The following is a 24,445-nucleotide window of genomic DNA, read 5'->3' as shown; positions in this document are numbered from 1 at the left end:
CGTAGGGGGTGGGTGTGGGAAAACAAGCTAGTTTTTTAAACCCACTTGCAGCTTTGTAGGTTTCCATGCTATTTGCAGTTTTTTGTTAATTTTTATTTGTGGAAATCTGTATCGGTATTTTCTACTATATGTTTTAATAGAATGGGTTCGTTTATACAGTTATCCAATTAAATAAAAGTGTAAATGGATATAATTTAGTGTATCTGTTGCACAGTGCCGTCCAGTCCCTGATTGGTTATCGCAGTAAAGTTCAGGTTTATAAATACTGGGTTAGGGTTTTAAATACTGATTTGCGTTATCGACTTTTCGCTTCGTTCTTAATGCACGTTGCTCGAAATGCATCTTTCGCATCGTTGACCGCTACTTCCTGTTGATAGGGTTAACATGTCAGTCACTTGCTCCACTCACACCCAGCAGCCAACCACAGGCTATTAGCTTCTAAAACAGCTTATTAAGTCTGTTTTCTCTGTGTTACATGTTGCTTTGCTCTAACTAACCTGCATAGATGCATGCCAGCAGAGACCTTAGAGACCAGGGAGATTATAGTGATGTAATCTGATTGCTAATGCTAACATAAAGGCCACTGTAGGCCCCGCTGGGGGATTATCTCGCCTTTTGTCCATCCTATTAATAATTGCCTTTAGCATTTATTAGTAGCTGTAGGAAAGCCAAACCAAATTTTTGTTGAACATAAAAGGTTATGTTGCACATTTACTTAGCATTGATTAGGAGTCAACAATGATTTAATATTATTATGTCACAATTTTTTTATCTTAACTGTAAAATGTTTAAATATATATTTTTTTCAATTTTGGTAAACGTTTGCTCTAAGTGGTTTGCTCTGTTAGATAAGGTGTGTTTTAGAGTCTCTATACCCCAGTTAACGATTAATCAATCATTAAATTAGTTGACAATTATTTCAATAATCGATTAATCAGGATTAATCAGATGAATTGTTTCTAGTCACAATATAATTTCATTTTAATAAGGATCATATTACTTTTCCAATATTTAAATGCACATTACAATCTATAATTATATTATTAGTCATAGGATGAGGTTCCGGGTCGCATTTAATATTATGTTTTTTTTAAAGGAGTAAATTCTAAAATGTTAGTTTGAAGGATTTTTATAAACATTACAAAAATAATGAAGTTTACACAGGAGTCTTCTGTGGACATTCTTGGCAGTTTTTCCTGATGCTTCTACTTTGTTTATATTGATATAGATACATTATTGCATCGAATAAAAGTAATTATGACCTTCAGGTTAAATCATAGTTGAAAACTGTCCAGCAAGAATGATTTAAAGCACGACTGTGTGGATTTAAAAGCTGTTAGCAGGTTGATTTTATAAAAATAAATCTTTAAAGATTTAAATACAAGTATAAAAGAAAATAGAATACATTAGCATAGGTCTAAGTGAGCAAAAAAGTTTGAAAAGATTAATAAAATTTTATTTTTAACATTGTTTTTATTCCTTTATAAAATAACAATAATTTTTACTTTCTAGATTTTTGAGATTCTATATATCTATTCATTAGTCTTCATTGCTGTTCATCTTTTTTTCTTTTTTTTTTGTTGTTTTTCCATTTCAAACTGAATAGAAGAAATAAGACATCAAAGTAAACAAGGTGGAAAATGATCCATAGATACACGATAATCCTCACATTCCTGAAGCTTAGGCCAGACACTTCCCACATAATTTGATACCAATGGAGACAACAAAGTTAAAATGCTTTTAGGTTAAAGTGAAGTAATAGGTCTAAAGTGCCCCTGAGTATGAAGTTAAAACACAGATCCTGGCCAAGTCTCCCCTGGGCTTTCATTTACTCTTAGTTTTAGACATGGCCACTTCCTTCCTCCAGCTCTAATTACCATAGCACCACAGTTTGTTTTTTGTTGTTTTTTTTAAAGACACAGGCGGCCGAACATTTCCAGGTGTTTTTTTGTGAATTTAGCAAGGCAATCAGCATAAATACAGAGATGAATACAAATGGCCGTGATGCCAGTGTTTTATTGCACCCTAACAGCACCAGCATCTCCTCTAACCTCTCCTTTAGCTGCAGGACTTTCAGATACACAGTCTGCTATTACAATGATATGGTATACCTCCCTTTAGAAATTATCAGGACTGAACCGACATGGCAACGGAATGTAGTTGGACCATAATAATTTACACGTTGTGCATGTGTGACAGTTGTTTGATCTTTAACTTAAAGAACTGCTGAGATCCTCCTAGGAAGAAAACAGGCAGAGCTCAACCGAACCTGGATAAAAGACTTTGTATCAAACTAACCCTGAAACCGTATATGATATTAAAGGATTTGGATTGAAACAGCAAGTATCAGGTATTCACTCCTTACTAGACAGGAGCCACAATCCAAGAAATAGTCATTTACAAGACACGCTGTGTGCTATTCTAATGCTTAGGACAGACGTTTAGTTAATAGGACCAGAATAAAACCAGAAAATACAAGTCATGCTTTTTTCCTGCACTTTATTTTTTTTAACATTCTTATCCAAACCAAAACAAATATATAATCAAGTTCCAATTACTTCAAAAGATTGCAGGAATCTTTTATTCTTCCCCATGAAAATATTGGGAACCACCAAATGAAAAAAGAAAGACATTTTCCGTTTTCAATTAGATTATTACAAGAACATTAACCAGTTTCCTAAAATATTTTACTTTCCAGTTTAAATGCTGATCTGCTTGTCCCACTGAGGCTTGCATCTTAAATTGCATCCCTTGCAAATGGGATAGAAAGCCACAGAAGGAGCAGCCAGCTGACTCACAGAGATTTCAAGCTAGATTTTGTTCCCTGCACAATAAACATCAGCATGATAATCACATGAGGCTAAAAACTCATGATTCAAACTCAAAAAGACATCTAGAGTTCAAACCTAGCTCAAGGTTTTAAATTTGGGGCAACATTTGGGAAAGACGGCCCATACTACCTCCATTCCTAGCCAATCCAAACATAAGCCAGTGACTATTTATCCACAGATGATGTCACAAGTCAGAAATTTTGTAAACAAGGTAGAGTTTGGCATGTGATTGAACAGCTACAATCACCGTGAAGGTATGAACATAAAACTTCAAATGAAGGGGAGTTAGGTTGAGTAATGCATTAACCATGAGGTCATCACAACGCAGCTGAAGGCGGATCGGAAAACGTTTCACATCTGATCAAAGAGATAAGGCATTGCTCACGTTCAGATGGCATCAGCCTCTATATTTAAAAATGATTCAGGTTGAGGAGTGTGACGCCTCCTGGATGCAAACGTCCGAGTTAAACCCTTTTATAGCCACGCTTATACAACATGGGGTTCCTTTTACTTCCCTGAGATTTTGCCACACACTTTCCAACTTTCTTTCAGTCCTCTCAGTAGGCCTACAATTTAAATCTCAGGTTGGGCAGCTGGCTTTACATGCAACGCATTTGTGGACAAAGGGGAAACTCCAAATTGTCGTTGTGAGGGCAGCCACCCATGACAGCTCTCAGTGGGATGCTGGTTGTTTATGATCAGCACTAATTGCTGGTCTGCAGACTCACTAAGCTTCAGAAACTCCAGTCCGCATAAAAGTAACCCAGAACTGCAAGAGTTTATTCAACCAAACATAGAGAGGGTGACGGATAAAAACCAACCAGACGTCTCTTTGTTTATGCTGAGCATTCCTTTGCAGCACCCAGTTTAAAGTAGCTTGCCTAGCAGAGAAACACTTAAGTTTGGCGGCTATCATGTAAGATCTTCACTTTTTGTCCAGCCATACACCATGACAAAGAAAGCAAAGGAAAAGGATAGATGGCTTAAAAAAAAACAAAAAAAAAACAGAAATGATTTTCCCAAACCCATAGTCCATCTATTGCATTTCCATTCATCTCCCTCCAAGAGTCAATACTCTGATGAGCCCCATTTCACTATAATTATAGAGAAAGGCCTCTGAAGTAGGTGTGTACCAACTCTGCACATCAAAAGACCGAATCTTTTTTTAAAGTTTTTGTCTGAGTAGCTCAGGTTCTGCCAGAATGGATGAATATTTTTTGTCTTACCAAAACTGGACTTGGACTGGATCATTCTAACAAACCAGGAAAGAGCAACATTAGGCCTAAAGCAACACTGTCCTGCAGTTATTGAAAACCGGTTCCTGTTCAGAACTGGTTCCATGTGTTCCAACTCCATGGCACCATTTGGCAGCTTGCTTAACGATTCTGTTATCGGTTCCAGGCAGCACCAGAGCCTAGAGCTCGGGGGGCAGCACGACTTAGGTCACGTTTTTTACTCGAGTTACGCACACGGCATTCAGTAAGCAAGTACAACGTGACCAGGCATAAGTCTAGAAAAGCACAACAAAAGCGATCAAAGCGATCGAAAGTTTGGCTTCATTTTAAGGAGGTGAAAGAAGGCAACAAGGCGCTTTGCAATCATTGCAAAGTGGCAATTACATCCGCGGGAGGAAATAAATCCAACATGCAGAAACACCTGCACACACAAAATGGCATACATTTTAACGAATGCCGTGTTTTTGATGCCTTCCGGACAGAAGCTAAAGTTACGACCAGCATGGAAGCCAGCTCTGGTGGTAAGTAGCTAGTTTTATATCACTGGCTGTGCTTAATGTGGTTCCTAGTAAATCATATGCAATTTCTGGAAATAAACCAATGTCCTACCTCTCTTTGGGTAATTAAGGGAATGTGCCTTACTTGTTATTCCAGCCCTTCATTGCTAGCATGCTTAATTAGAACTACTGGTAGCTGGAAATACTGGAATTCTTACATGATTCTAGCTATTGCAATGGTTGTAACGAAACATGCTACGAAGTTGCTCGGCAGTTCAGGGAGCAAGAGAAAGGTGACGCTCATTTATTTAAATCAGGGGAGATGAGTTTATTTCCCGAAATTGTACAGTAATGCTTTTTCATTAAACAGATGCCTTCTCCATTAGATTTGGAAGACTGTGACGAGACGGGTAGCCTGGCTGGCTCAGAGGCTGGCAGCTCCCGTTCACTGCCTTATGTTTTCTCCGAGGCAGGCAGAAATAGAATGTCCCAGGTTTCCAAGAATTGATGAGAGAATCGATAGGGGAATCAGAATCGTGAAAATCTTATCAATTCCCAACCCTAGTCCCTGATCAAACACCTGAACAAATAAACGGTTAATGGCCATTGACATCCCGTGGTCATTATTCAGTCTTGTTTCAGGTGTGTTGATGCACGGTTGGATGGAAAAGCTGCACGACCGTGATCGTCAGGGACGGACATTACCTACCCTGATCTAAATAATGATATGGTAGCTCTAGTTGTATGTCTGTTAAAAATGATGGGGCTTCTCAGCTGCTGTTAGAGAAAATCTTCCACCCAATCTAATGTTGCTACCACCATGTTTAACCTTGGACATGGTGTGTTAGTTTTCCACCATGCAGTTCTTTGCATCGAAGCCTGAAGGACCGCCACGAGTCTCATTTGACCTTCATAGTGCTGTAGTTCACTAATGCTGACAACACATTACACACAAACTGACTCTATGTACTCGTTTAGGTGATTTCTGGGGGCTGTTGTTTGCACTGGACATGTAGTAGAGAAAAATCAGAGAAAAAAGGGACAGATTCAAACTGCACAGCAATTTTTTTCTGTATGCATTATTTCCCTTCCTCTTCACAAATACAACATGTCAGTTTTTCTATCATTCATCAATTTTCTGTCACACTAAATCTCAGTTGGTGTCACAAGGGGTGCTGGTGCCCATCTCCAGCTGTCTATGGCCGAGTGGCGGGGTCCATCCTGGACAGGTCGCCGGTCTATGGCAAGGTGGTTTTCTATCATATAAAAACCAAAATATGAAGAAGCTGTTCAACATTTGCAAAGAGCTACAGGTAACATTTTTCATTTATGTTGATATGAATCCCCTGCCTGATTTATTTTTTCTTATTTTGTTTTTATTTTTCATACTGTATGGTCTAATTATTTCAGTGTTGCTTATGTTGGCCCTATATTTAAAAGAACAAAAACATGACAGACCTGCTTAGTTGAAGCCCTCTCTGCTCTCATTACAACGTGTGACCTCTTTTCCAGCACGCCTCTGCAGAGCCAAATTCTGGCTTGTGCAAAAACAGTAAATTAGCATGTGCTGCTCATCTTGCTGAGTTATTATTGGCAGCTACAGTGCTGTTTGCACAGAGAGGACTTTTTTATTTAACAGAGAGGGAATATGAACGCTGTGAAAAGCTGAAAGAAGCAGTGATCATATTTTCTGGGTGATACTGACTCCGGTTTTCTGTGATCTCCACCCGTCTAATCTGGCGATTCTGATTTTGAGATTCAGATTTTCTTTCTAAGGATTATTGCAGACAAAAATGATCAGCTGTGGATTCTCTGACAGAGGTAGTGGTTAGGTAGGGAGTTCCAATACCTCCTTTTGATTAAGGGCCCAAGAAAAGTTGGACTAGAACATTTACAACAAACAATCTGTTGATTATTTTATCAAAGGTGGTCTTTTTTATGCTTGTATTCCACAAAAGGGAAGTTTTTTTTTTGTGAGGTCTACATAAGCTTCCGCTGAAAGAGTAAATGCAGGTGCACCACCTAAAACCAGAGATATAAGCCAGCAAAAGGCAGAAATCAGCATGCCCTAATACATATGTGCATGACTTCATTCTGTATTTAAACTGCACCTCCTCATCAGATCAAATGTTAAAGCTGGAGAAACAAACTCGGGAATCCATAAGTGAACATCCCTTTTTCACTTTAATCTTCCGAAGAGCCCAGTTGTGAACTCACAAAGAACATGAGCTGCATAACAGAGCTTGTTTACCAGCTTTTAGCCAGTTGGGTGTTGGTGCGCAACCCCTGTTGCTGTCACTCACCAATTCTGTGAATCAGACCCCCAGGCTCCTCCTTCTTCTTTCTTTTAAGGGCCCAAACCTCATGGCTGGACGCCAGTATCTGGGCAGGGCAGCCACAGGCTATCACAATCAACCCCACATCAGAAACAGCCAGCTCACAGCGACAACCATTAAACCAGATCTTCTCATCCAAATAAGGATATGCATTTTTTCAATCAGTTATGCTCTCTTTCTCAACATTCTCAGACAGATACGTCACACTCCCCTTGCAAACATTTAGCCATGATCCCCCCCCCAAACACACCCCTACTAGCATGAAACACTGATGCAGTTTCAGTATGTACCACTCCTGTTTTCATACCACCATGATTACAGCACATAAGTCAAAAATGTACCAACAAAACCAAAGGAGGTGAGGGAGGGGGAGGGATGGGGGTGACAGAGCCAGGACGTACTCTGCTGTTGCTAACGAGATCCCGGTGTGGCTGAGGTGTGCGTTCGCGTAGTGTGACAGAGTGAAAGGATGGACCCTGCGTTGGGTAACTGGAGATGTGCTCTCACTCAGCTGGCTCTGTGGAAAACGGGGTGAGTGTGCAAATTTAATATGAGCGGCATCCACGTGATTTATTTCTGGAAAATGGATTTGCTGTGTCAGAGGAGGTCAGGCAGTGGATGTTTATTTACAAGTGTTGAGGTGGCGGGCGCTACGAGGCGTTTACCACACGAACGTTGTGTGATGACCTCAACCCCTTGAATCAAAGGGTGACAAATGAGTCGGTCGGGTGGGAAGTTCAGCCCGAATGCATTCGGAGTTGGGTAGTCCAAACCAAGTTCTTCGGAAGCAGTTGCAAAAGAATGAAAGTAAAACCTCTTGAATGGAAACTTGTATAATGATGAGCTGGTTACAAGAATTTTCCAAACATCCATGTTCTGTTTTGTGTAAAACAATACCAGTATAATAGCTGTAGAAACATTTTCAATCTGTACCAATCCCTAAAAAAAATAAATAAAGCAAATTTCCCTCTAGGTTCATGGGAGCAATTCAAATAAACCTTTAAAATGTATATATAGTTAATAGACTTAAAATAAATATCCCTAAACTTTTTGTTGTCAGGAAAAAATGATTTACTGAAGATAAACTTGTAATTCCTTTATATCTGATTTATAATATATATAAAAGTGTCAACATGGACCAGGGAAATCCCGATCAGTTCGTTTGAACAACACAATATTTTGGAGACCCTTAATATGAGACGGCAGTACGAGACAGTATCTTCATCAGTGTCAGAGAGATTTCAGTCAAGCATTAAAAAAAACTTATTTTAAGACACTGAATGAGTTGGAGAATTTGGTAGATTTTGGCTGAAAAAGCCCTAAACATAACTCAGCAGGACAGCCTAGATTTGGCATTAGAAAATACTCCAAGACTTTTAATCACTCCCAACTTTCTAACATAAAATCAATTCTCTTAGTCTGCCAGTAGAACAGTCTTTCCATACTGAGGTAAAAATATTACAAATTGTTTGACAGTTTGAGTAAAAGGAAAAAATATATAAAAGACAAAGTCAGGAACTTGAAAACATTTAAAGCTGTCATATTGTTCTGATTTGGCTCTGATGCATATAAGGCGACTTTTATTCCTTGCGAAGGATTTTTTCTAATCTCATATGAGGTCTGCTTCATAATAAGACAAGATAATAACACGAAACATTTAACAGCTCCGTTTTCAAATACTCTAATTTCATAAATATGCGGTGCCTTTATCTTCTTGATCCGTTCACAGTAAAAGACAACCTGCACAGGTTTATTTAACTTCCTTGACCAACTGCACTCAGTTAGAGGCCGGTGTTCCAAAGCTTGGAGGAGAGCAGCCATATCATTAGTCTCCAAATGTTACAAGGTTAGAAGCAAAAAACATTGTTCGTGAAACAAGACAATACCTTTTTTTAGGTTTTGTCTGTGCAGAATTAACAGGAACAGTGCCAACATGGGATATTACCAAGAGGCTGGTTCCACAAAGCGAGCTTAACCAGAATAACTACTAATAACCAATCGAATTTAACCAACCCACAACAACGGCAATCAGGATCAGCGGTAACATAAAGCCGGTTATCAACTCGCTAACTCAATCCAGCTTTTTGAATTTCATGAATCTGTGAACTCCAATGTATAAAGGGGTGAGTTCAGGGTAGCAGCCCAATGACATTTAGGACAGAAGGGAGAGCGGCATATTTTTCTTGTAAGGAACGAAAACTCATTTTACAGAAATACGAAGAGGAAAAAAGTTTCAATGGAAAAAAAAATTAAACACAGTGGAGGAAACAACGATACTGGAAAGGGTGTGGAGAAGGATTGCTGACTGCGTTTGTTAAAAATCAGTACCATTTAACACAGTACTGCATGTTAATCGCATTCCCCTTGGGAGGGAAGAGGACTTTGGAGCAGATAAAAATAAAACACAAAAACATAATTTCATCTGGTTAGTTGGACTTTTCCATTCAATAATATTGGGCTACAATAAAGCTGGAAGCTGATGCAACCATTGCATCTTATTAAGACAAGAAGTGACCAGTCTGAGTTTAAACGTCCTGATTTCTGAGCTGAATTCATTCATCAGTCTGTATTTTTCCCCGAGGTGCTCAGCATCCTAGACGGTGTACATGAAGCTGCTGGATGCATAATACCTACAGCATAAATATGCCAGATCCTGGAATGATTCAAACCTGTGTCTCATATAAGCAACCGTCATCATGATTCAAAGGATCTTCTCATAATTTGTGCTCTGAGTTTTATTTTTTTAATCGGCTTCATATGTCAATTATACAAAAAAAAAATGAATGCCTACAGTGTATGAGGACATTATACAGGAGAAAACAAATATAGAATATTAAAAGGATGGTATGTCAAAAAGGAAGCAAAGGAAAAAAAATTATAAGTTAAAAACTATTTAATTTCCAAAAAGTATTTAGTTTTAATTGCTTTTTGGTTTTCAGGTTATTTTATTGTGACAGTTTTATTTAGGTTGTTTTTCTTTTCGAATTCATTACTAAAAGGGTACATAATTATTTCCAGTTTGCCTGCTGTGTGGAGTGTTTCTAGGATTCAGATCAATCCTGAAAGTTAGCCTGCCTCCAAGCAGGTTACCTGATCAGAGTATGTTACCATGGTAACTACTTAACTAAGAATGAACCCAGCTTTGTGGTACCGGAAAGTCAGGGTTAAAGCTGAAGTTGTCTCGCTAACCCAGTCATCCTGCTTCATGGTGCAGCCCTCAGATTTAAAGAAGCGTAGACTTGTTATTAATAGATGTTACAACAGACTGCTGAGGGTGGATTCTGTAAATACCTGGTTTTAAGGATTCAGACCCAAACTACTGAAAAGTAAATGATAAACATCTGTCCAGATGTTTTTCTTCAAAAAAAAAGATTAACATTGCAAATAATGTTTAAACAATAATTCAGTAACCAGCTCCCCTGATGTATTTCATGGCATAGATTCTGTTTTACAGACAGTGCACTCATTTATTTAAACTGTAATGCTCCATAAAAACACCTCAGACTTGCCTCAACCAGTGAAAGTTATCTTATCAGATTTTCCAAACTTTTTTTTTTTCTAAAGAAGAGAAAAGCTACATCCATCTTCCCAGTTGCATAACCTTTGAGAATAACATCTGAATTGATTTCTGAAATAACCTAGGACTCTCACTGCTTGTGTCCATCAGCTCCCAGATTGAATCACAAGCAATACAGAACGGTACCACTTTGCCTGCAGGCACTGTGTTGCCAGTGAAATTGCAAACCAGATTTATCTGCAGATTTGAATCTCTCGAAACACTGTTAACTCTTTTTTTGGAGCTTACATCCTCTGCAGCCCTTAGAAATAAACCGTGCAGCTCTGGGACCAACTAGGATGGCAAAATTCCTTTCATTTCCCCTATGCCGTAAAGCCAGATCCCTCTCCTATCATTTTCATCAACCAACAAGAGATTTTTGGAACAATCTATTACGTTTTTTGACGACATGACCGTGACACAAGCGTCTCATTTAAAATGTACAGATCTCACAGTGGAACAACATTCTGACCCTATTGCTTTCCTATTGGATGGTGCCTAGAAATCACAGAAAATCCTCACATTTATTCCTAATATCTAAATGTCCCATAGTTTTTTCTATACACACTGAAAGCAAAAGCTGATCTTCACTAACACAAGTCACATCAATCAACAACTAAGTCGACATTAATGAGGCATAATAGAGACTTTTACAAGCTGGGAAACAGGTGAGAGGTCTGGAAAACGTCAACAATAAAACAGAATTACATCACTACTGGCTGGAGTTCAGGGTTTGCTTTATGATCCCTACAGGAAAACAAATAATGGCAGAGAGTGTATATCCCAAGTGGCTAACATCATTAAAAACCAGATCGTAATCAATAAACCACAAGGCACAGCAGCGTGAATCTATGAGGTAAAACTGAACCGCTTATTCTAGAAATGTACTGTAGGAGACATGTAGACAGACCATAGGACTGGGAGGGAAAGACAAAGACAGAGGAGGAGTGGAATGCAGGAAAAAAAAAACTGGGCTGGAACAATTAATTAGATTTATTGCTATAAATCGAGTTTTGAAATTGTCATCAACTAATTTAGTAATTGATTGATCTTTAAATGGGGTATAGACACTATCAAAATTAAAAAAATAAACATCTGCATTTGAGATAAAAAATAAAATAAACAAAAAATCTGCTCTGTCCAAAACTCCTAATGTGGAAAAGATTTAGTCCCCTCTCATCCAAATTCTGTAAAAAAAAAAAAAAATCTTCTTAAGGAAATGTTGCCATTAGCTATTGATTAATCATTAGCAAAATTATTGTTAGTTGCAGGGCTAGTTAAAGAGGTCATATCAATCAGGAGGTGCATAAAAAATAAATAAATAAAAACATGATTTAAGTTTTAGCCTCGCTTCATCCAGGCTGATGGAAGTAATGTAGTCAGCATCTTCATCAAAGACCCAAGGCTGGATCCTTTGGCCAATTAAACAGAGACGAAACACCACAGAATATATAAGAGTTTAATTGTTCTTATCTAAACTAAGTCTACGTGTTTAGAGGCAGCTTTCAGAGCTTTGGGGGCAGTTTGTTTCTAATTTACCTTTATTGTAAATCTCTGACCTGTAAATCCTAACTTCATTAGATTTAGTTTGTTCTTTATAAACTATATCTTAGAACAAAATTAAAAACAACCTTTTCATACCTTTTTGTCATGAGCAGTCAATCATTTATAGTAGAAGCCAGTATCAGGCACCTTACTGTAATGTTTGGCCTTCCAATTATCTACTTAAAGCCTCCCTCTGTCTCTTTGTTTCTGTAGCCCTCAGCTCCTAAGTCCTTTTAATTTGACGGGCCACGCCCTGTGCGACATCACCCCAACTCTATTTACCTGCAGAGTCAGAGTGCCACTCCCTCCTCCATTCCCCACCTGTGGCTGTCGCATGCTCTGTTGGCGTCTCATTTCAAAAAAAGTTACTGGATCTTCCTAAAGATCTAATATTATAAGCTGTCTTTTGGGTGAGTGTTTTAACGCTACAAAACCAATCTCCTAATGTTTACTAACATCGTGTGATTACTCACCAAGCGTAACTTTTTACAGACTCGCTTCTCTCTCACAACTTGGGCCAAACCGCTCATGTTGTCTTTCATTAATACCACTACACAGACGGAGATCAACTTGTCATCCCTTCAACGGTGAGTTGTTAACTCCGATTCGGGTCATTTATTTTGTTTGCAGCGGCTAGATTTAAGTTTATATTCCGCGATTTGCGTCTTTTGTTTGTACCGCTGCCTCCACTTAATTCCTTGCCGCGCTGAGTCCCAGCGTTATTATGAATTTTGAACTACGTTTGTAGTGTGTAAAATGTCGCTTCTGCTTGTTTAATATAAATTATTTTTAATTTACATTCAAGCCGAATTGTGCTTTACATTTTAGTTTAACAGAAGCGCCCCTTTTGTTTGCACTTTTGTTTCATTTTGCACTTTTTTTTTTTCCAGCTTTTGACTGGATCATTAGAAAAGCAATGAGGTTTAGTTTTTTTTTTTTCTTCCTTCCTCTTACCTCATTGAAAATTAAGTAAATAATTGAATGTAGCTACGTACTTGTGGAATTTGTTGCGCAACTTAAGATCTGCTTGAGTATTTTTCTCTGCTCAAGTAATTTAATTGGAAAAGAGTTTTTTTTTTATACATTGAATATTCATGATTTATGGGAAAAAAGTGCACTTGATTACAATGTGTTTTTGAGTATCTAAAACTTTTGTGATAATCTGTTAAACGATTTATTTATTTATTTATATAGTTATTTGTTATAGCTATATATATATATATATATATATATATATATATATATATATATATATATTTGTATCTATATTGGTAAAATGCGTAAATATGGAAAACTATCTGCATGTATAAATGTGTTCCAAAATTTAATGCACACATATTTTAAACATGCAGATCTCATTGGTTAAGAACAACTGCTCATTTGTTGTTTTTTTGACCATTCTAGGTCAGGTTTTTTTTTATGCCAGAAAAAGGACATCACCCTCACTACAATCTGGTTCACAACAACTTTTTCTTTTTCTAATTCAACTGAAGATGGCGAGCTAAGACCTCTACCTGTGCGGTAGGATACAGACTCTTCTTTCCTATAAGGATAAAAACTATTCTCTTCTCAACCCTGGATTACCATAGCGTATGGACTAATAATCTAACCTAACTGAACCTTGGGGACAATTAATCAAAAACTGTTTTGTTATTAATGTTTGTGTGTTTGTTGTTTTTTTTTTTTTGTGTGTGTCTTGGCCACTTTAATACAAAACTAGTTAAACCTTATTTTTGTCTCTGTGATTATTCACACCTCGGGCTCCTCAACTAACCCTCTTCTGGTAACATCTTTCTACATCTATATAGTCAGTTCCTTTTCATTAGCCTTTAACAAGCGTTACATTTCGGTTTGAGTTACTGGAGACATACTTGGACAAGTGGAAAGACAATAGTTTTATCCTCACATCTCTGTGCTGTTTCTCCTTTTGTTTTTTTTAGAAAAAAAAATGCTTCCTGCTGTTATTACAAGCTGGTAGACCTTATGAAACATTCACTGCCCAGATGAAATTCTATTTTCAAGTTTGTGAAGGCAAAAACAACTTCCATGATCCAGGAGACCATCAGATTGGTGCCTCTCTATGTTTACTGTCAGCAAACTGCTGATGATCCTTCAGGTTCTTTGCCAAAAAAGCAAACCAGTCACAGACTAACTTTATGGTTAATAGAGCAATAAAAGCATCACCAGTTCATTTAATAAATGGAAAACGCTGGACTAATACTCTGGGTACTATACATATATGCAATATATAAAAAAAAAACATTACTGCTGCATGAAAGCAAGCTTCAGAATCCAGTAATAATCTCCTATCTTCCATATACATCACATTTACCACATCATGCTGCTCCTGTATGTTTTAATAATTCACAAATCAAGTCAAGTCAAGTCAAGTCAAGTCAGCTTTTATTGTCATTTTCTACATATGTACAAGACATACAAGGGAAATGAAATTACGTTTACTCTCTGCAATATACAAATATACAAGAATATACAAGACTTACATTTAAAAACTGACATAAAGTGCGGGACATGACAGGTAAGAGTGGTAAGATAAATATAAGTATGAAGTATAAACATTACAATAAAAAGCAATAAAAACAGCAGCAATAGTTCAGCAGCAATGTTCCAGGCTGAGGTAGTGCAGGTAAGGTGCAGTCTCTGGTACAGTGTATGTGTGTGTGGGTGTGTGTGAGAGAGAGAGAGACAGAGAGAGAGAGAGAGGGGCAGACTTAGCTTCCTGTCTGCCTGGTGGCTGGAGCAGACCGTGTGGGGAGGGGGTGGAGGGAGTTCAGCATTCTGATGGCCTGGTGGATGAAGGTGTTCGCCAGCTGGGTGGTTCTGGACCGTAGGCTTCTGTACCTCTTTCCGGAGGGCAGGAGACGGATCAGGTTGTGTGCTGGGTGGGTGTCATCCTTCAAAATTGTGAGGGTTTTGCGGGAGAGGCGGCTGGAGTAGATGTCTTGCAGGGAGGGGAGAGGTGCCTTGATGATCCTCCCAGCTGTGTTCACTATACGTTGCAGGGCTTTCCTGTTGTAGTCAGTGCAGCTCCCGCCCCATACAGTGATACAGCTGGTGATGATGCTTTCAATGGCTCCTCTGTAGAAGGAGGTCATGATGGCTGGTGGGGCACTGGCCTGATTCAGCTTCCGCAGGAAGTAGAGGCGTTGTTGGGCTTTCTTGACCAGTGATGCAGTGTTGGTGGTCCAGGAGAGGTCGTCGCTGATGTGCACTCCTAGGAATTTAGTGCTGCTCACCCTCTCCACAGCAGCGCCATCGATGGTCAGTGGCAGGAGTCGGCGGGGACCTTTCTGGAAGTTGACAACAATCTCCTTTGTCTTGCTGACATTCAGTAGGAGGTTGTTGTCACTGCACCACTTGGCTAGGTGGTCCACCTCTGTCCTGTAGTGTGTCTCGTCACCGTTGGAGATGAGTCCCACCAGGGTTGTGTCGTCTGCAAACTTCACCAGGTGGTTAGTGCTGTGGGTTGTTTTGCAGTCGTGTGTGAGTAGGGTGAAGAGCAGAGGGCTTAGCACGCACCCTTGTGGAGCTCCTGTGCTCAGCGTGATAGTGTCCGAGGTGTTGTTACCGATGCGCACAACTTGCGGTCTCTGGCACAGGAAGTCCAGCAGCCAATTACAGAGGGAGGTGCTGAGGCCTAGTTTGTCCAGTTTGCAGATCAGCTGTTGGGGTATAATTGTATTGAATGCTGAGCTGAAGTCGATGAACAGCATTCTCACATAAGAGTCTTTTTTCTCCAGGTGAGTGATGGCTGGGTGCAAAGCTGAGTTGATGGCGTCCTCTGAGGAGCGCCGGGGTCTGTATGCGAATTGAAAGGGGTCCAGGGTGGGGGGGAGGATGGATTTGATATGGATTTGTCATGGTGTAATCTTAATAAACTATTATAAAATTTTGGGAATTTATGAAAGAAAAAAAACTTGCTTGATCTCAAGGTTGAATAATAAATAATTTTTATGGTTCAAATAAAAGAAATAGGCCAAATGGGATTATCTTTCTATACCAGGACTATTTTTTTATTAATTCAATGATTGTTCTATATTTCTAATCCACCAAAGCTAAATATGTTAGCCACAAGTTCATACTGTGACATTTCCAAGGTCAGGTTCTAGTTAACAGCTTATCAGAAGCACCAGAGCCGTTAGGCTCCCAAATAATCACTGTTTACACAGTCAACATTCCTTTGAAAGGTCAACTACAGCTATTGTTCAAAGGGAATAAATGGCAAGAGAAGATATCTAGAGATTGATCAACAGCATTAATTAAGACCTAGATTAAGGGAAATTATGTTCCGACTAAGAACTGATGTGTTTGTTGCTGATTCAAACCTACAGCCTCATAGATGAAGATACAAAGCTCTTTAAATCAAACAGTTCCAGCTTTGGGTGGTAGAAAGATACTCACAGCTTCTGCACAGACGGATCAGAGGCACATCAGCTCAGTATTAAGATGCAGCACCAGCGGCCGTTCATCTCACACCTCCATCCCTAATTGGCTCTCTGACTTATCAGCAGCAGATGAACTTTCACCCTAATTCAGCAGACAGGTTTAAAATGTGACATGAATGTGCTCCTAGTTTGAAAGTATTGTGTTTATCTGATCAACATGAACCAGCAGGTCATGCTGGGCCATGTATCTACATCTAATAATCTCCTCTGTTAACTAAAACATCCATGTCTGCAGGGAATAACACTTTAAATGAGTCTGCAGGACTTTGAGGTGTGGAGCTTGAGGTCCTCTAGACCACTGAAAGGACATAACAATTTAATACATGCAGCTGGACTGCTTAAAAACTATTTGGCTTAATACACGACAAAAACCTTCCAACACAATTTAAATCAACAGCAATATTCCAAAACACAGCTCTGCCTTGATTGCAACCAGGCTTCCAGCCCAAACTGCACTGTATCAGGCTATGACCTTCAGAAACACCTCCAATGTTTTTGTTTCGTGCAAAGAAACAGAAACATGTTCATGTCCGCCTCTGGCCTTAGAATGCAGACTTGAAATCTTCTGGTGATGTCAATAGGCAGCAGCACATTATGAAAATGTACAACTGCTTGTGCTCAATTGTAACAAGTGAGTAATGTTCAGATTTAACCACCCTGCAGTGAATATTCAAATTCAAAACTGCTCTTTTATAATGCTTTATCAGACCTTGAAAGATTCTCCCAAACGTTTTTGTTTTTTCCCCTGCCTTAAATTTAACTCTACAATCTAACTTTGAAAATATGAAATTTGAAATAGAAAAACTAGCCCAGCTGCAACAACCTGGATCCCTTTAACTAATGGAGTGGCAGCCTAGTGGTTAGGGCATTGCGATTGCAATCCAGAGGTTCTGAGTTTGAGTCCCACTCACACAGACTGCCACTCTGGGTTCCTGAACAAGACACTTAACCCCACACTGCTCCCTGGGTGCCGCACAATGGCAGCCTACTGCTCCCAAGCTCTGTACTTGTGACACTGTAATGACAATAAAAGCTGGAAAAAACATAAATAAATAATGCTTAATGACTAAACATCCGTCTTCTTCTGTGGGAGTTATTCAACATCCCAAATCTCATCTCATATTTGCTACCTTGAACAGTTCCCTGCGCATCCTCCTTTTTATGAGACCCTAAAGGTAAAATTTAGTTCTTTGTAGGTCATTGCTAAGCTTTTAAAATCCTCTTATTAATCAAATATTGTTTGAACTTCTCCTTCAAATTAAAGTTGAGCTTTTTTTTGGAAGAGTTCATGGCTTTAAACACCGAAAATATTTTATCTGAAGAAAAATTTGCCAATCTACTTTACAAAGGGTGTAGTGTTCTTTTGTTAATGAGTTTTTATTGTATTGCTTTCTCCTCTAACAGAAACAAATAAAAAGATTATTTTAATTCCCTGAAGTATTTATGATTTAAATCGGATTTTACCCACAAGGTAAGCTTTAAATTTATACATTTAAATAAATACAGCCTAATTGTTACTTATATAAATAAAGGTTCTTCCTTCCCCTTAAGGAATTACTGAGACTTTATTAAAGACCTTTCTTTTAAAATACATTCCTTTGGGATCCATAAAAAAAAAAAAAAAATTATGTGGTATTTTTCTAATACAAATACAAAAAAACTAAACTACACTGATGTGGTTTGTCGTACTGCAGTGCTGAACTATAGAGGTGTCAAAAACAAAAGGAAACCAATTGATTTTTATTTTAATTACTGCACCCGAGCTGTTCAGTTTGCGTTCAGGGTGAGATAATATGGATGTCGGATTGAAATGTTTCTCATCTTAAGGAGAACATGTTTGGGAAGCAGCTCAGAGAGAAATCAGACTCGTGCTCTCAGGCTCAGAAATCTAATATCAGCTGCGTTTCAGACTTTTTATTCTTTAAAAAAAAGAATAAAAGCAGAAAAAAATCAGCTGAAGACGACAAATTGCTACCGCTAACTTAACGTAAGCAGATAATGTGTCGAAAAATAACGATTTCAAACTTGATCTTATTGAAGTATTTTTGAAAAGAGACAACTGATTAAATCTACAGACATGAAACAAAAACCTCTTTTAAACACAAAATATGAAACTGATCCAACACTTCTGTATGTTTAGAGAGAAACACATTTATTTTGAAAGAAAACGCTTTTGTCAAATCTCTTGCTCCGGTCGAGTCATGTGGAAACGGGTCATAACTGAACTAACATTCAAAGTTAAAACACAAGAACAGGCTACTTCTGCTGAAATGTCTGACATTAAAACCACTTCAGGCTCCTGCTTCAGACAGATGTCATGAAGCGCAGGACGTCAATTTGTACAAAGGAGTGAACCTTTTTTAATTATACTGAAATTAAGAAAATAACAAACCAAATTGAAAACTACATTAATTCTCTGCAAAAAATTATCAAAAAATAATAATAAAGTATATTTATTCCTTATTTGAAATGGCAAAAACCAATGGCCAATTCTTACCTGCATAATTCTAAAAATAAAAAACAAAATCGTTTCAAGAAAAATTTACTTCAGTTTTTTTCATAAAACATTTCAAAAAATGTTTCCACAATAAACAAAAAAAAAAACAGCTTAGTTACAATAGGAAATTCAGACAGACCTTGAGAAATTATTTAAGAAGGTAAATAATAGCGATGAGAGAGAATTCCCTGCTTTCATGTCCGTTTTGTGTTGATAAATAATGCAGTTTGTTCTCGCTATGCAGCTCGTTAGCTCATGATGCAGTAATTGCTGAACAGATGAGAATGTTTTGTACGTTTTAGCAAAGCCTCTTTCATCTAACAGAAACTTTATTTCTAACAAACTGATTCAAGCTGGTTTGTTTGGTCTGAACTAAAAATGAAACCATGAACCAAAATTAACCAAAACCAAACATGTATAAGCACTTAATTCCAGTTGGACTCATGGTAGATTGTTTTAACTTTTCATGTTTTAGATGTGTTAAATTTTTTTATTTTTTTTGCTTAAAACTGTAAAAAAAAAAAAAAAAAACCTGCTACAAAAGGTCTTAGTAAATTTAATGTAATGTAAATTCCTTTATTTTTCCACACTGGGGAAATTCATTCTCTGCATTTAACCCATTCCATCGGGGAGCACTGGGCTGCCATTGTGTGGCGCCCGGGGAGCGGTGTGGGGTTAAGGCTTTTGCTCAGGGACCCAGAGTGCAGTTTGTGGGGATGAACAGAGTACTTGCAACCTTCCCAGAGCACAAGCGCACTGCTTTAACCACTAGCCAACACTACCCAAAGTTGAGTATTGAGGGTTTACTCCTGTCAGACTTTGTGTTTAACGGTCAAAAACAGAGCACCTAAAAAAAAACATAACTTCTCTGTTTACAATATCCAGATCAGCACAAAACACAACCTTCCTGTTGCTCACCACAAGAATGAAAGGTATGTCCCCGACTCAGAGATGTAGGAAACCATCCCACAAACATCTGTTCGACTCCGCTCTCTGGACGAGCATCCGGTGGACCGTCACCAGGACGCAAACCCACTGGGACCTCTCTCTGAGGGAGTGCTGACAGAACGCCAGAAGCGGCTCTATCTGTCATTGTGAAAGTGAGTAAAAACAAGAACAGAAAACTGGAATCCCAGTGGAATGAAGAAGAGAAGAGCTCATTTATCAGGAGCACAGAGGGCGCTCTGCTGGAGCCCATGCTCGGGGCAAAGATCCACTTAAACCTTCAAGTGACCTGAACTTGTGATGCCAAAAACCAATGAACATTTTGCTTTAAGCAAAGCACTTAACAGGCAAGCTTCTACTTTACAGTTATAAGAGAAAAGGACAGCTTGCCTCTCTTTATCTAATCAAACATTAAATAATTAAATGACTTGGTTGTTGTGCCATTTAGTAAAGTTATGCAAACAAACCATCCAGAAACTGAAATCAATCAATTCTCTCTTTATCAGCGATTGACTGATCCATATAAAAAGATTTTTTTATTACCTCAAATAAAACTATTTCACACTGTATAAGCAAACAATAAACACTTCATTTTTGTGATTTTCATTGGAAATTTTAGTTTATAGGAAAACTATGGAGCTATTTTATAAAAAAAGCTATGGCAAGAAAAAATAAATAAATAAACAGTCTGAAAAGTCCTTCTGCCACTATGAGGACGGCAGCTACTGACCACTAGATAAGTTAACTCTGCTTCTAGGAGGGGTGAACAGGGCTGCTGAGAGCTCAGTGCCCTGGCTGGTCATTTAGGTTTTTATTTTACCATCAATAACTTATCAGATCATGATATGACAATCTCAGAAAACTGCAACATTAAGTTAAGTGTCTGACAATTGCATAATTGCCCATCAATAATAGATTTGGGCCATTTGCTGGAGTCTAATTGTTTTGACCTGCTTCCTCTGATGTTCGTCTTTAGCTGCTGAGATGTTGAAGCTGAAGAGTTTGTAACATAAACAGGAAGAAAGGAAACTGGTAATAACATAAGCAGTTTTCAGCAAAAGTATCGGCATTAGATATGTGGAAACATACATTCAGCTCCAATGGTAACTATTAAAATCAGCAATTGCAGATTTCTGGCCGACCACCAAAAAAAAGAAAAAAAAAATCTGAAAATGATTTAACAACAAAAAAAACATTTGAACAGAAATACCCGCAACACGATATAAACTTGATTGGATCTAAAAATGAGGTAGTCTCCTATATAAATAAAAAGTTTACAGCATTAACAGCAGCTGCTTTTCAGACCTTTAAGGCATCTTAGGTATCAGACAGTCACACCGCCTAAAATTAAGAAAACTGGACCCAAATTTCAGCTCTAAGAATAATAAAGTTTTCTTGAAAGATTACATAACCCATTGGTTAATAACAAATGGGTGAGCTTTAATTCCTACCTGTTTTTGTTGACAGTTATTTCCTGTTTGAATGATATCCATTGATCAAGCCTTTTCTAACATTTTATTCAACAGAGCTATAAAATATGCATGATTTATGCTGATATCGCAGATAGTACATTGAGTAAAAAATTTAATTATTAAAACTTTGTCAGCAGGTCAGACAAAGATAATCAGTATAAGCCAGAAACAAAATTTGAATAAAAGCCAAATTGGTGTATATGCAACATTATTGCTCCTGCTTCTATTAAATCAGTGTGACTTCAAAACTAAGGTAAGAACTATGGCTGAAACAATTAATCGGATTAATCGCGATTAATCAATTATTGAAACAATCATCAACTAATTTAGTACTCGATTAATCATTAACTCGAGTATAGAGACTGTAAAATATGCCTTTAGCTGACAGAGCAACCCACTTAGAGCAGTAATTATTTTAAAATTGAAAAAAAAAAGTAAACATTTAGCATTTAAGATAAAAAAAAAAAAAAACTTTTTAGTCCATAAACATGCTCTATCCAGAACTCCTAAAATGGAAAAGTTTTAGTTTGACCTGGTATGATTTTGCAAAAAAAAAAATATATATTAAAAATCTGTAAGAAACCTTTGGCTATCTGATTATTAATCGATTAATCTGAGAAATAACCGACGGATTAATCGATTTGCTAAATAATCCTTAATTGCAGCCCTAGCTCAGATAAATCAATAATAAACACTTGGTCACAATGTTCCTGAGTGGGAGACACTATCATATTTTACTGATCACTAATAACTACTCCAGGTCAGCTAATTTACAAACCCTCTGAAGGTAACCCAAAGGGGCTTGGCAAGATGAAACAAACAAAAAAAAAAAAAAAATGAAAAATAGGAGCATTTCGCAACACATAAAAAAATAAATCTAACGATAATGCCTTACAGTGACGGACTGCTGCACCCTAAATGAACCAGGGAGCGTTATCACAGATCCTTCCTCCCAGCAGCTGTTAAGACTCTATAACAGGGGTGTCAAACTGGTTCCAGAAAGGGCCGTGTGGCTGCAGGTTTTCTTTCCAACCAAGCAATAGCACACCAAACTCCCTCATCTCATCAAGTCATCATGTTAAGATTAGACTCACTTGATGAGATGAATGGAGTCTGGTGTGCTATTGCTTGGTTGGAAAGAAAACCTGCAGCCACACGGCCCTTTCTGGAACCAGTTTGACACCCCTGCTCTATAACCACCACTATTCCCAACAACCTCAGTAAGTTTTTACATTTACGCTGATTTTTGCAGTTTCTACCTTAGTTAAATAACACGCTGCTGTCATTTCGCTGTCATCTCAGACATTGCTGCCATTTTCAAATATCCATTACTGTAAAAATGTCCACAGCTATATATTGCTTATTTATTCTCCAGGTGCACATTAAAACTATTTACAGTACAGTATTGCATTTTTATTTGTTTACCTTTTAACTCTTCACTATTCTGCTACTCTCATACACTCTTCTAAGGTCCACATTTGTGTGACAATGTTTTCTATTATATTTTTAGATGCTGTAAACACCAGATTTTCCCCATTGTGGGACAATAAATGAATGTTCTATTGCATTATCTATTCTAAAATCAGAATGACAACAATAAAAGCTTGAAAATGATCATCCAGTTTATCAGCAGCATTTTGCAGCTAACCTCTCTCCCATCTAACCAGGTACCACTCCCCATTAAAGACCCCTGCTGGGGCTAAACTAACCCCAGCCTCGCTCAGCCCTGTTAGTAAACACCCACCAGTTGGAGTTCGGTGCTAGCTTACCTGCTGTACCCGAACCGAACCTCTCGGTATGTCTCTACAAACTTATGACAGCAGCAGCTAACGTTGTAGCGGTACCAGTTTGAAATGGGATGGTAAAAACTTCAGTCCTGACATCCATGAAGGAGGGAAAACAACAAAAAAAGAAACACTCTGACAGCAGCAGCTAACGGTTAAATAAAATCTCCCAAAGACCCCCTCAGCTGTATAAAGTAGAACTTGGGAACACTGGCGACACTTTGTGGCTGAGACACTTTGCGACGAGAAAGAAAACAGAAACCCCGGGCTAACGTTTCCTTACCCCCGCAGAGCGTCTCCTCGTCGACACCGCTCCCACTTCTGGGAAATAATAACTCCAGCTCCAGAAGGGCCTTTTTTTTTTTGGCTTAAACTGGACTGACTCGAAAAGTAACAGAGAAAAAGAGCAGAGACTGAGTTGCTGACCTGCTGTTAGAGCCTTTCGGACACCGCTGCTCTGCTCTGCGTGGCTCCTCCAACAGCCGCTGCAGTTTTCTTCTTCTTATGAGATTTTATGGCGGTTGGCAAACTTGTGAAATGTGCATTACCGCCACCAACTGATATGGAGTAAAGCAAGGAAACAGGAAACGATTCACCCCCCCCAAAAAAAAAAAAAAAAAAAAAAAAAAAAAAAAAAATACAATAAAATAACCTGTGTAACTTAAACCCACATAATACTAAATTATACTAAATTACATTTGCCCGTATAATTTAATTTACTCTAGGTCATCGTACCTCTGCCAGTTTCTGATGGTCCCATTGGTCTTTCCATCATGCTTCCAACCATCTCCCAGTTCATATCTTTAACATCCAGATATTTTTCTGCAGCCTTCACTATTATTTTGATTTTTTCTGTTTTTTTTGTCGTCTGAGCAGTACAATTAATCACTTCCACCATGAAAAGAACAAAATTTGTCTTTTTAACAATTAGTGAGTCTTCATCAATTTTTGGAGATTTCTCTAGAGGTTTGAAATTTGCCGTGTGTTGAACTGTAGGTTTGGGTTTTTCTGACTGAGATGGGATCCTTTTTGCAGCTTCAGCATAAGTTATTCCAAGCTCAAATTTCATTTTTTTTATTTCTTCAGACCTTTTGCTTGCTTCACAGCCGCGATAAGCAGCAGTATGTTCTCCACCACAATTACAGCATTTTATTTTAGCTTCTTTTCCACATTTACCATATTCATGTTCTCCTGCACACCTTCCACACCTCTGTTTCCCTTTACAAACTGCTGCAATGTGTCCGAATTTTTGACATTTGAAACATCTCAATGGTGGTGGATTGT

At 38.1% G+C, this 24,445-nt stretch overlaps 1 protein-coding gene across 4 annotated transcripts in view; it reads right to left on the bottom strand.

The window, feature by feature from the left end:
• peak1 (pseudopodium-enriched atypical kinase 1) overlaps positions 1–23,663 on the bottom strand; it is a 126,135-nt gene extending 102,472 nt beyond the window's left edge. For 2 of the 4 annotated variants that reach the window (XM_038285201.1, XM_038285205.1), the window contains exon 1: positions 23,445–23,653. The gene's annotated coding sequence lies outside the window, so the exon portion shown is untranslated. Of the gene's footprint in view, positions 1–23,146; positions 23,270–23,444 lie in introns of those variants that run through there. The other 2 variants (XM_038285202.1, XM_038285203.1) reach the window with 2 other exon arrangements.
• Positions 23,664–24,445: the final 782 nt, after the last annotated feature.

Source organism: Cyprinodon tularosa, unplaced genomic scaffold, assembly GCF_016077235.1.
Source record: "Cyprinodon tularosa strain WSP-4 unplaced genomic scaffold, ASM1607723v1 ctg208, whole genome shotgun sequence".
NCBI classification, from domain to species: domain Eukaryota; kingdom Metazoa; phylum Chordata; class Actinopteri; order Cyprinodontiformes; family Cyprinodontidae; genus Cyprinodon; species Cyprinodon tularosa.
This window is presented reverse-complemented; position numbering and strand designations above follow the sequence as displayed.